The sequence below is a fragment of the Aptenodytes forsteri genome, unplaced genomic scaffold (genome assembly GCF_000699145.1).
Source record: "Aptenodytes forsteri isolate BGI_AS27 unplaced genomic scaffold, ASM69914v1 Scaffold33, whole genome shotgun sequence".
Classification (NCBI taxonomy): Eukaryota; Metazoa; Chordata; class Aves; order Sphenisciformes; family Spheniscidae; genus Aptenodytes; species Aptenodytes forsteri.
Window position 1 is genome coordinate 988,794 of NW_008795037.1, and position 9,059 is coordinate 997,852.

The following is a 9,059-nucleotide window of genomic DNA, read 5'->3' on the forward strand; positions in this document are numbered from 1 at the left end:
AACACTGACATGAAACTCTAATGAAGATGTAACATTTGTTTAGACATGCTGTGTATAGACGTTACTGGACACAGGGCCCATTTGATGAGGAAATAGGTTTAGCTATTCTTTTCAATGTTTGTTTTTGTAGCAGGCTAAAGAGGACAATATTCTTGAATAATCAGATTTGTCTGTGCTTAAGGGTTTTTTTGCCCTAGAAACAAAGAACTTGGTCTTTGATCTATGTTATGCACCATCAGGATCATGAGTGATGTGAATATCTCTGCAGCCTACTGTTACAGTGTAAAACCTCCAGTGGTGTCAGTGTAGGAAAATTAGATCATTAGATGGGTGATAAACTTCACTGGCAATAAATGAGACAAATCTTGCAGTAGAAGAGTGCAGTGTTTCAATAATGCTGTAGTTTTTTTGAGCTCTAGAAAAATAAACCTATTTCCAATTTTCAGCTTTATATTGGCATTAGAGACATATGAGTTATGCCTTGGGTTATGTATACAACTGAATTTTTCACCCCTTTGTAGACTGTCACTGTGTAGTATCTGTTCTGATACTTTTGTAACTTAACCTTCCTTTTTTTCATACTTTCCTACCTAGCTTTTCCCTTTCTGAAATGGTTTATGACAAAGATTTTCTTTCATAATCCTTTTAAAAAATAGTAAAAATAAGCACTAGATCAGATGTGGCATTTTGCTTATATAGCTTGGCTGCTGGGAACAGAGAGAATCTGGTTTAATTTAATTTCAATTCTTCGATTCTAGGCATTAGCCATTAATATTCATACAAAGTCTTCCTTAAAAAGAAAAAAAAAATCAATAAGTACATCTGACCTTAATAACAAGGTTTTGCTGTTAATCAATAGGCTCACTAACATAATGTATTACCCTTCCAAATAGCACTCTAGATGTTTGGACCTGTCTCGATCTTTCAACTTGAATGTGGATTAGTGTTGAAAAGTATTTCAGTATGTTCAATGAAACTAATGTCTGTTGTTCATAGGGGATCCAGATCTAGTTCTGTAGGAGATGGTACGATTTTTTTTTTGATCCTCTTCAATAAAACAGAGCTGACATATATCCCACTTTATAATCAGACATCCTAAGATGTAAAGCTATACTGGACAACAGATAACGTTCCGTGCTGGGGGGAAAAAAAATTTTTAAAAAATTGAAACGTGGGGAAAAAGGAGAAAAATAACTGTATTTTACTGTTTTATTTTTCCTTCTTGGAAAGATTGGATAGCCAGAGAGAGACATAGAGAGGATTGACTTATAACTGTGCGAACCTCAAAAGACTTGCAGAAAATCCTGCTTCCAAAACTATGGATCCCGAGACAGCTTTATTGTCTTTCATGGTCTCCCCTTCTCTGATGCTGTAGCTGACTGGGCAGGCCCTTGATTTCTGGTTGCTTATCCACTGAATCTGGTGGGCTTTATATTAGACCCTAAAATTTGACTCTTGTCTGAGAAGGAATCAAAGCCATATATTTTTATTTTCTCCTAGATATGTCATACCGGTTATTTCCGTGAAGGTTGGCCCAGGGGCCCACAGGCAAGATTGCCATTAATTTAAGATATTCTTCCATCATTACTTCAAGTGCTTCCATGATGAAAGAAGAGAAGGTAGCCTCATGGTTAGGCAAGCAGAAGACTAGTTATTACATTTTCAAATATATGGCAAACAAGTTCTGCTTTAAGATAGGCTTGGCTTTCTGCCAGTTCCTTCAGTCATTGTAAATTGCTCTTTGTAACTCAACAAGGCAACCAAATAATCTGCATTTTCTTGCAAATTTACATAAATAATTTTTCATTATACTGTAAATCTGAAGTGACTGTCCCATATCTTTCAGTTTGTTGGCAATATTAATTTCTGTGTAGTCCTACAGTAAGGACAAGACATGACCTCCAGTTCTGATTCAAATAAAACTGAATTCAATTACGTATTTTTCCCTTGGTAGTCCTTGTTTGATCACCCTGGGTATTTTTGTTTGTTTTTAAATGATGCATGATCTTCTTAAGAATAGGAGAATTAATGTAGAAATATCTTCTACACTCTTTCTACTTCTCATTAATGTTCCACTAAGCCTTGAGGGCTGCTTGTTAGCTTGAGCTCCCTGTTTGGTACTGTTGCTAAAGAACAGTTAGTAGTACTTTATTTGTGTTCCTGAGGGGAGGAGAGAGTACTGAAAAAGTGGGTTTGTGCTTTTTATTTCTGTTGTTGAGCATTAGTATTTGCCAACTGTACTGCAGTAGCGTTATAGGTGGTGCTGAAATGTTGTCATTGAATCCTGATGTTACACATCTGGCAACTTGTTGTAATGTAAACTATTCCATGAATGTATGTAATGCAGCTTTTGATACTTTCATAAATTGACATTAAAACCAGGTATTTCATAAGTTCAAACACAGTAATGCAATATTTAAATGTACCTATTATAGCTCTTTGTGAGCAAGAAATCCACATGCTTGCTTTAGAGAACACTTTATCTTATGATGCTAATAATTAAAGGAAAGTTGGAACTACAATTAAAAAACTGAAACAAATTTACCGTGTGTGTTCTAACAATTAATAAGAAATAACTCATATTTGGATTCTGCTAGTTCAAGTAATGGATGTGTTCCCTTATGCTAATGTCTGTCCTTGCTCCTACTCTGATGTGGAAAGTGCAGTACAGTGAAGCTTTCCAAGTTTGCAGCTTTGTAAGTTCTGGATCTTAAAGGCAAATAACTTAAGTTTTCTGTTATTACTACTTCTCTTGCACAGATTTAACACTTGAGTGCTTGTATTCAAATTTTTAAAAAAAACCAGACATAAATGCAGAAACGTCTGGGAGAATATGATAACCTTAGGAGTCATACAGAGCTCTAAAAATTACCTACTATATGAGATTATTTTAAGTATCCATTACTTTTTGATTTGTTTACTATACACTTGAATTTTACATAGGTATTTTGTGCTGTTCTTGTATATTCCAGAATTCCCTTCACTGTTAAGGATAAAACTTAACGATGACAGATGATAAAATGGCCTGCACAGAATCTTTTGCCTCTGGTAAGTGCAAAGCAAACATCTTCACCTTACTAGATCTCTTTGTTTTTCATTACTACAGAAAAATTAAAATTATTTGGCTTTGCCTCAGGCCTTCAGTTGCTCTGTTGGGTTATTAAACATACAGTGGAGAGCCAGTAATGAGTGGTATTGCTTATGTACCTTGTCTGTTTGTTCTTTATAAATAGAAGATTCATTACAATGTTTAAGAGACTTGGGATTTATTGACTTGTCTTTCTAAGAATCCCTTATTCTCGTAATTGCTTTCAAGAGTATTCTCCTGCTTTTTTCACCCCCATTAATCACTGACTCATCTTTTTATATCATAATCAGTAGTAATTGAGAAGGCTATCCAGTAAACTCAGTACCAACAGCTGGCTTCTTCCAAATTATTAGGAGTATTGAGGGTGTTTACTGAAGTGAGGGAACCTAACATATTGGTTAAGTAGAATTGTGTGCTTTATTACCTTGAGAGTAATTTGAGTGCGTTGAAGGGTGAGTTAAACATTGTATCAGAAAGGTCCAGTGGTTGGTATTGTCTCCCATTTTGTATTTAAAACAAAGAATTCTTTACTTTTCAACTCCACTCCTGTCTCTGCAAATAGCTTTTTTTAATTTTTGTAGTCTGATGTGCTTTGCCAGTGGAACTGAAAGGAAGCTTAAGCTCTGGATTCCTGTGTTATTCACAGGCAAATATAGTAGCTATTAAAGACAAGTGTTATGAGCAAATTGAGTGTGATAACCAGGGGCAAACTAAACCTTCTCACATAAAAACCACATGCTCATTTAATTCTGATGCTACTTCCCCATAAAAAACTAAACCTTGAGTATTAAAACATTGATGTACTCTGTTCCCGTTTAGCCATATTCATTTGAGGTTAAGGAGATAATCCTGTGAGCTTTGCGTTTTCCTTGTAGTCTCTTACTTTTCAGGTGAAAAATAAGCTGCAGTATAAACTCAGAAATTAACATAGTGCTTAAACTCTGAAATACTCTGGTTTAATGATAAATACTTCTACAACATAATTCTTGCTCCTAAATACATCTGGAAGGAAGACAGAAGCAACTTTTATGTAGGTGATAATGTACTTTGAGGCTAATTATAAGATGTAAATAACATGCTTAATTTCTATGTAGATATTAATAAAATAATGAAATAAGATTTAAAACTTTAAAAGTGTCTAGGAAATCTGTGTTTGGGAGGAGAAGTAGTTTTTCAGAGAAGATGGTATGACGTGCATCCTTTAAGTACACCGGCAGCATTGACAGCTCTTGCCCTTCAGAAGGCATGATTTAGATTCCAAAACAGCAAATTATTTTGAATTTTGAGGTGTGTAGGTCTTAGGTACCTATTATTTGGTTTATTATAATACTTTTTTTTTCTTGAACAGAATTTGACATAAATTTTATGGGTTTCTTCAGTATAAAAACTATTACCATAAATTATGTGATGGTAATGGAAAAACATCCAAAGACATCAAGTTCTTACTTTTTTTCCCTCAGCCTGGCTGTGTAAGAACAGATTTATAAAAACTAAGCTGTTTTATCTGGTATATGGTAGATTATTTTCAATAGCTAGATAAGAGGGAACAAGCTGACAATTGACAAATGACTGTTGTTGGTGTTGATCTATGAAACAGATGGAAAACATATTTTTGTTAAGCTGATTCTGTAAAATGGAGTGTAGCGAAAGAATTTGAATGTGAAAATATACTTGCAGTTCCATGGTGACACAGAACCACGTATTAGAGCATATTGACATGTGATTTATTTGTGTATTTATAGGGAGGATTTACCCTATACAGAGTTGGTCACTGGAAAGCACAGGAACAGAAGTCTTAAAGATAGTAGCTTTTATATTGTTAGATTGAGATAGGTGCTATAAATACTCATTTTCAAAGCATGAATCATCTCAAAGGTTTTTGATTTTTAAAATCCTTTCTCCCGTTATAAATAATATTCAGTTGTAACACTGTGATCTCAAATAATGTAAAATCAGCTTATCTTTCAGGCTGACATAAATTAGGAATCTTGTTTTGGTAAACAGTCTATAGACCTTCTGAGCAATCATAGGACTCATACATAAACTTTGAAATAAGGACATGTAAAAGTAAATGGATTTGACTGAGTTTTACTGTGAACAGATATATAGAGACTGACCATACAGGAAGATCAAACTGTAGATATGTTTCAGTATATCCATATGAATTAAGTTGTTTCATTTCAAGCAGTAGTTTACTCTTGGCTTCTCAGGTATAGGTGTTAAGATCTTTTTTTATTACTTTTGCTGTTGGTAGCCTTTTAGATAACGGATTATACTTAAATAGTTTGGAAACTTAAATGTTGTTACAATCACTGATATAAGAATCTTCTTATTTGAGGACTAAATTGATTTGAAAATAAGGCAAGCCTTTTTTCCTCATTTAGCAGGAGATTTGCTGGTAATGCACAGAATTCTCTGTACCAAGTAAAAAACAAAACAAAGTGTATTTTAATGACTTAAAAATTCTGTGAAGTGTTCACATGACAAGCACCTTTTTTTGTACGTCAATGACAGCTCTTTTCATAACCTTTCTTTGTATTGGTTTAGTAAAAATAGACAGTAATTCTTATACCATTATAATTTGTATGCACTATGAGGGACATGTTGCCTATAGCAGACAAGAGAATCTCATGCATTTTAAGTACAAATTAGTATTTCTGTGATCACGGAAACATTTCAGAGTCAGTAACAGTGTTAAGTCTGAGTTTCCTATATCACTGTCATGGTATCTGTAAATGCAGATGTCTCCTTACAGAACTCTCAAGAATCATGGTTCTCAGTCACTTTTATTTTCATGTTGGCTGTAGGTCTACTTCTACAACTTTTATCAACAACAAGTCCTTCTTCATGTTAGATAGTTTGATGTCTAAGCTACTATGATAAAAGGTAAAAATTAATTATAAATACCAAAAAGTAGTTAATGCTGTTGGCCTTTTCCTGGTCAATGTGTGTCTGGGGAATGTATCTTTGCTTATGTGCATTCAGTGTCAACAGAGGGATCAGAGATAGGGGTACAATTTGAGTGCAAAATCAGGATGCTCCTAGAAATGTATGGATTTAAGATGGAGACAATGGAAATATGCTAACAGTACTTAGATAGTGCAAGAGTATGACAGGTGGTGTTTTTCACTAATGCCAAAGAAAAGTTTAAAGACCACAACACCAGCTCCAACTGGATTGAGACTGCAAAACTAATAACTAGATTCTTTTGCTGAAAACGTAAGCTTTCTGCACTCTGAAGTGCAGTATACTCAAGCAGTATACCCAGTTAGTTTTTCTCTGTAGTGAAGGGAATTTGATTCTGCTGGAAGTGGAATTATGGTTCTAATAGTTACCACTCATTTCTTAAAGCACAGCTAGGTAACTGAACCCAACATTACAGTGAGATGTATAGACATTTTTTTAAACACACCATGCACAAGGTTTCCTTTCAGACTTTTAGGTTTGGTGTTAATTTCACCTTGCTTCTGATAAAACAAGCACTGATATTTCATTTTCCTGCCCTTACTATTTATAGAAGCCTATAGAAATCATTATTCCCTTGGGTTTCTCTCTCAGATCTGTTCAAGTGTACAGCTATTGCCACAGTAAGGGCTGGGTCTGCTAGTACAGAAATACTGAAAAGCTCCCTCCAGGACAGTTTTTGGTCTGTATTGGGAATCAGGAGCAGGTGTTAACTAGGCAGCAGTATCTTGTCTTTATTTATGCTAAAGACAAAAAAAACAGATTAGAAAGCAAGGAAGGGGGGAAAGTGAAGCTCGTAGAGCTGCGCTTGGGGATATTGGAAAAAGTTACGCACAGAAGACATGACTGGTTATGGGAGCTCACCTATGTGCTCTGGGGTAGCCAAAAAGCAGCTGTGTTCTGACCATGTAATCAAAAAGTTACAACTGAATATTATTCATGCTGTTTGGGAAATTCTTCAATAGAGCTTTTCCCCCTTTTCTCCACAGACTTGGGCTTTGCAGGCTTGCTATTTGTTTTATTATTACAGGTTTACTGTTCAAAGACAACATAATTTCAGAAAGAATAGGGATCACATTTTTATCACATAGACAAATATACCTTAAAAAGAAAACTTAATCATGCAAACCTAGCACTTACAAGAGTTATACGGACAAAAATGACCTGTGTAAAACTACATATTACTTGTTGAAAGAATCTGGAACTAACAGACTCTCACAAATAACATTCTGTATCATATAGGTCATGGTGAGATACTTATTACTGAAATCAATGAGAAGTAAATGAAATCTGTCAAGAAGTGTCTTAATTAAATATTCAAAAATTTTCAAGTCAAAATTAGCTAGATTTTTTTAACACATCTTCTGCATGAAGTGCATCTAAAACTAATTCCCATTTTAATTCTTTCAAATTGAAAGACATACTGGGACCAGCACAAAAACTGACACCAGGATACAGCCTTAAGGGTCTGATCTGTGAGCTTCTGATTAAGTTCTTTCTAGACATCAGACAGGGTTAATTTTGAACTTGGGAAGTGTTGAAGACATGCAATTCCCTTCTTCTTTTTTTTCCCCTTTAAACTTCTTACGTTCTAAGCATTTGTAAAAAAATTTTTTTTCTTTGTCATTCTAATGAAAATCTGCAATTACAGCTGTTGTTCATCTTTTATTTTAAAGAAAGTTTTTTCAGTTGCTAGGGTGGTGTATATATATATCTTTTTATACTACAGCCAGCACAACAAACATTATGGTTTTACATACATTTGCAAATAAAGGATATGCCCAGTGCAAGCTGGTATGTCACTTTTAGTGAAAGGCTTCTTGTAAATGAAATACTAGAATAAACCCAAACAAACCAGGGAATAAAATGTAGGCTAATGTGGAAGTCATATTAAGTATTCTTGGCAAGTTGCGATGTACGCAGCGGCCACTGCATGTTATTCAGAGCTGCTAATAGGGACACTGAAACAAGCCTGCTGTACAGGTGCTAGACTTTGATTGAATAAATAGTCTGTACAGTATCAAACTATATAAAAAGTTTAAAAACCACAATGAGAATTATTATATTTTAAAAATTTTTCTATATTGTAAAAATTTTAAAATTAGGTCCAAACCACCATTAAAAAAGGTATGAAATGTGCAATTTTGCAAGTGGAAACAAGGGGCACAAGAAGGGTTCCATAAGGGTTAATAAGAGTTGCTTTGTGATTTCTCTTTGTTTCCAGTATCTTCATATACCTGGTAATCACACAGACCTTAGAGCAGTTCTCTCCAGGCAAGTAGGACATGAACTAAAAGTATCATCACTGATTTCAGTAGGGAAGATTGGCTGCAATAAGGACTAAAAGGCTATTTTAAGAGACGAATGTACAGTACAGTCTATTTATGTAAATACTTGGAAAACGCAGGAACAAAATTGTTTTCTAACTACAGAGCTGTGAAATCAGTGAGCCCTATGGATCTGTAATATATGGCAGAATATTTTAAAATCCTAAACTGTCTTGAAAGAAAACTGGTTTAAGTATGCATCTAGAATAACATGAGTACTTACTTGTGTTTTAACCAAAAGCTGCAAAGATTATATATTTCCAAATGTACTAAAATTAATATAACTCAGTATTTTTAAAAGGCAGTAATCCTTTACACTTATATCTCACAAAGCATCGAGTGAGGAACTGATGATTAAAGACAATATAAATGGTAGGCAAGATGAAACAGATGGCTGTAACATAATTCTTGAGTCTTAACTGGCACTTAACACTAACTTTACTTTCAATTTGACAAATACAATAAGACACCTATGTTGACATACACGTGGTGCACTTTACTTTTATTTATGTAACTGAGGTATTAATATTGTCTTGAAAAGCAGACATCTAAAGAAGAGAAAATTATATAAGGAAGAGAATAGTAGTCATGGTTTTCAGTGTTCAATTATTATTAGTTGTTGGTTTTTTTTTTTCTTCCAATATCCTTAAGTTATAATTTCCATGCAAAGTCTCTGTCTT